Raw genomic sequence first — 5,346 nt, 5'->3', positions numbered from 1 at the left:
CCACACATTGAGTAAGTCACTAAAGTTTAAGATTCTATTAATAATTTACTATAGTTAGTCAACGTTAATCATATTTATTATATTTTAATGTAGGGACTACAATGAATTCGTGAGAGAACCCACAAATCACTATGATGATAAATATTAGGATAAGAACTTTATCGAGTGGTTCCTATCTCTAGTAAATATATTGCCTTATTTTTTTCTTTTTGGTTCATTCTATTACATATTCCATGACTTGATTATATCTTGGTTTTGTATAGGTTTATCAGAGTTATAGAGAAGATGATGACTTACTTTCATTATCTCATGGCCCAAGTAAGATTATCAAATGTTTTACTAGATTTGTCATAAATGGACATCGATTTCATACAGAAATTTGAGATAATTGTTTGTCAACTCAAAATAGCGGGGTTGCAGTTGTTGGTGATGATGGTGATGGTGGAGATATAGATTAGTATGGTTCTTTGGTCGAAGTTGTCGAATTAGAGTATCTTGATGGAAGAAAGGTTGTTCTATTTCGTTGTAAGTGGTGGGATATGCACGACAAAGGAAAAGAGACCGCTTTGAAAGTAGATAAATATAGAATTATCAGTATTAACTGCCAACACTTGCTAAAGACGAATGACCACTTTATACTTGCTAGCCAAGCATCACAAGTTTTTTATGTTGAGGATATTTCCAATGAAGGTTGGCATGTAGTTCTTAAAGCACACCCTCGTGATTGCTATGATATGCCACTAGATGCATATGATTGTGAGATAACAGATGATAGAGTTGAAGCTTATTTGCAAGATAAATCATTTGATGCTCAGGCTATTGCACCTACTTCATTGGTAGATGATGATATCAATTTGAGAAGGAGCGATATTGATCAAATTATTATAAATTCGGCCTCAACTTAAAAAAAGAGGAAAAAGACTCAAGCAGAGGATTATAACGATTTCATCAAAGAATATGACTCAAATGATATTGCGTTATTGAGATAATTTTTAAGTTGCATCTTACTATAACTATTCCTTACTTATGCCATATAATGTTTTTTCTTCCTATTTCGAATGTGGCTTTGATATTGCAACAAATGCTTCTACATTAGTGCTCAGGCTATTTATTATTATGATTGTCCTTCATGATTTCTTTTTCTTTTATTCATTTCTGTATTGACATTTGTTTCATACATAGTGTATAATACTTAAATTTATTTTCATAACAGTTAAAATAAAAACTCAAGAAGTCACTTCCAAAAGTAAAGGGCACAATTTCTAGCACCCAGGATGTTAATTAGTTACGAAATGACTTCAAGCACTTGTAGGAAGTTCATTAAGAAGGGAACAACTGCGTTCTTGTATTAACAAAATTTTGAATATTCAAAACCCAATACAATATCAAAATATTGCTGTAAATTTTAGCACTAATTCAGAAAACTTTAAAGAGGAGAATTTTACACAAAATCGTATGAGAAGTGCAAATACTAGTAATGAAGAGAATGATGATTGTGTTGGTTTATGGGACTTAAAAATTATTATTATTATTATTATTATTTTACCTTTTAATTTATGTTTTATGATTGGATTAATAATTGCTCAATTTTTGCAGAATCAAATAATCATCGAGTGTAAAGTGATGACACAATACTAAATGAATCTCGACAAGAAGATATATCTTTTATTAATTACAAGAATGTATATTTTTATCAATTTATTTTTTAACTATATCTTGATTCTAACATATGATATGATGTATGCAGATGATAATTTTCAAAAGAACAAAAATCCACAACGTGGTAAAGTGTCTAAAGTTGAATAATTTGCCACAGAAGGGGGGGATCATTAATTTTTATCAAAATAGAGCTATTGAACAAGAATTTTCATGATATCTTGGCATTATTATTCGTGATAGAAATATTTGCCTAGTAGCTGTTGAGAATTGGACAAAAATACCACAACAAAATAAAGATCATATGTGGGCATCCATTACGGTACTTTAAAAAATAATTTTTTCAATTGGTGTTTAATTCTTATAAATTAAATTCTGATTTAAATTTGATGTAGGATAAATTTGATGTCGAGGACATGGAGCTATTTAATGGTATTCTATTATTTGATTAAGCTCAAGCTGATCAGCTCATGCTACAAAGGATCAAAGGTCAAAATCTCTAATCTTTATACTGCTATTTCCCCTTCAGCTAGCTATGTCCAGTGGTACAATACAGTATGGGGGAATTTGAATTACCCAAAGCATAGCTTCATCCTTGTAAAACCCCGAAAAATTTCTACAATAAATATATGTGAATTATTAATAGTAAATATTTTCCTTGTGATGAATAATCATATATATACACATATATATGTCATATGAATGTAATTATCTGTGTTTGAGAACCCAACAAGTGATTTTAAGTGAGAGAAATCGAGTGTTATGGACAGCGTGTAAAATGCCCAGCAGCAGGTATTTTTGTGCTGCACGGTCGACCGACGCGGTCGACCGCACAGCGGTCAGAGAGCTTTCAGGTTTTGTTTTCTTTACGGTTTTGTTTCAGGTCTTTTGGGTTTCGGGTCGGGTTAGGGAGTTAGTATTTATACCAACTCAACCCAGGAGAGCCTCTCTTCACCTCAGGCTCAAAACCCTAGCCCCCATCCCTCAAATCTCAAACCCTAGCTGGATTTGGTGCTTAGGAGGAGATCTGGAGGATTTTTCAGCGGGCTTTTGGATTAGGCAGCGTAGAGAATCAACCTCCTGCAGATCTAGGGCTTTCGTCAACACCCAAGGCGAGTAACTTCTCGCCCAACCCCCACCCCCTTTTGTTTTCATGTCAAGAATTGAGTTTTATTGGGTTTCATCGAGCCAAATTCGTATTTTGGATAGCTAATAGATCATTATGGCATAAAGTATGAATTTGGGGTATTATTTATTTTTAAAACTCACCAATGATTTTCTGTTTAAAGATCTAGATCTGAAAATATCTAAAAAGGAGTAAAAACCTTGTTTTTATTGCTAACGATGGGTAAATCATGTTTATTGTTTTAGTTTTCAGCGGACAGAAAACCCAGATCTGGGTTCTGTCAGTCTCGCGGTCGACCGCATCGGTCGACCGCTGGGCGCGCAGAAGGTCAGAATGCACCTGACCTCTGCGCGGTCGACCGCGGCGGTCGACCGCGATGTCTTGGCGGTCGACCGACCCGGTCGACCGAGTATATCTCTGCTGAACAGTGAGGCTTGTGTCCGTATGCGGTCGACCGGGTCGGTCGACCGCCGTCCAGTTTCATGCACTATTTGTTTTGCTGTATGTTTTTCAAGTGTTCGGGGGTTTTGCCTCGATTATAAATACTAAATTTTAGTTTTTGCCATACATCTGTGTATGATAGATGACTTGAGAGTACTAAGTTCAGAATCACGCACTGAGGGACGTGTGTGATTGGCCTATATGTATTCTTTTCTCATATCTTATCGATATTCACTATTTGGTCCAAGTATCAGGCAAAAACTACATTGTCTCAGTCCTCGTGTTGGACTATAATCCCTTAAAGTCCTCGTGTTGGACTATAATCCACCTCAGTCCTCGTGTTGGACTATAATCCATTTTTGCCCTCGCATTGGATATTTACCGCTTAAACCATTTGTTGACCAGTTATTAAGCTATGAGTATGTCACTTATTTGGTTATGACAGGACACAGTAGTTTATGTTCTGAGACGGATTATTTTCTCTTTATTATTGTTTCTGTATTGGACTTTGGGTTTGGTATTTAGGGATTTACAACTTTGAGATATAAGGTATATACATGAGGGTTTCCTTGTTTGGATTATTTCGCTCGACGTACCTATGCTCGTGTTGTAAATTTCTAAATACTAAAACCCTCTTTAGTAGGATTAATGATTCTAGATCTAATATATATTATCTGTATTTTCTTATACAACGAGCCCTGTTCCCTTGGGGTTGGTTGTGATGTTACTCGCTAGCGCTTTGACGCTCGTTGTCCCTCCCCCTTTCAGGTCACGAGCCAGGAGCACGGAGAGCCGCAGGTTGATAGCGGACCACATTAGTGTCCAGCTTTGCTTTCTAGTTATGTATTATTTTTCTTTGGGCTCCACTGTAGTGAGGTTAAACATTTGAGGGTATTATTCTAGAAGTTGTAAAGGCTGTGAGCCTTATATCCTTATCGTCAGATGTTTGTATTTGAGACTTGTTGAGTATGTCAGTTTATCTACTCAGATATTGACTATGTATTTCTGTATGGTTGGATGATGAGATATTTAAGTGACTATTATTATTTCATCAGTATTCCTTGCATTACCTCTCACCTGTTTTGTACCTACACCAGTTGTTGATTCTACTAGATAGATGTTAATTGTGATGGTGAAACATGTTATTGCACGGTGTGGTGCATAGCAGGTTTGACATTCTTGGTTTCACCTTGGACTGCAGCCTTGTGTGAACCCAGGGGCGTCACAGTTGGTATCAGAGCTCTAGTTCCAATATACTTAGGATCATCCTGTGTCGAGTCGTGGAGCTAGGATAGAGTTTCTTAGGATTCATGTATAGAGTCCGAAAGGATTTCCTAGTATGAGTGAGGACGATATATGCGTATATCTCAAAATTTTGAAATTTTTTTTCTGATAACTATTTTTGAATAAGTTTAAAGTAATTGTGCAAATATTATATTTCGTGAAAAATTGTATTGTGATACGCTATTTATAAAGGCCTATTTGACTCATGAATTTTATTTTTTTTCCTACCATCAGGAGAGAGATGGCAGGACGAGGTAGACCCCATACCAGGAGAGCTAGCCAGGCAGAGTCCCATCAGCCAGCTCAGTCCGAGCCCCAGCAGGCTCCCCCGGAGCCGTAGCAGGCTCCTCAGTATCTGGTGGACCTTATGGCTCCTCTTATCGCTCGGATGATAGCTATTGAGGAGTTGGTGACGACTCATATAGCACCACCGACACCGCCACCACCACCGGTAGCTCAGCAGCAGGGGATACCTGTCGTTCTGGTCAGAGAGAGACCCCCAGAGGTCACGCCTACAGCCATTCCTTTAGCAGTCCCAGATAGAGCCACGGAGCAGGAGGCTTGGCTCCGTATGGTGGAGAGGTACCAGAAGATGAGGGCACCGGAGTTCCAGGGGTCACCAGACCCTCTTGCAGCCCATAAGTGGAAGGAGGATGTGAGCAACATTCTCGAGGACTGGGAAGGAGCTTGAGTTGTCCCGATTGACTCAGGGGGACATGTCAGTGGCTGACTTTGAGAGCCGGTTCATGGAGCTATTGCACTTCACGGGCATGTGGCAGTCAGGAGAGCGTCAGGCTCAGATGTTCTTGGCCGGGCTTCGTCCTAATCTCCGACGGTAC

This window comes from Asparagus officinalis, chromosome 1 (genome assembly GCF_001876935.1).
Source record: "Asparagus officinalis chromosome 1, Aspof.V1, whole genome shotgun sequence".
NCBI lineage: Eukaryota > Viridiplantae > Streptophyta > Magnoliopsida > Asparagales > Asparagaceae > Asparagus > Asparagus officinalis.
Note: the sequence above shows the minus strand (reverse complement) of the source record.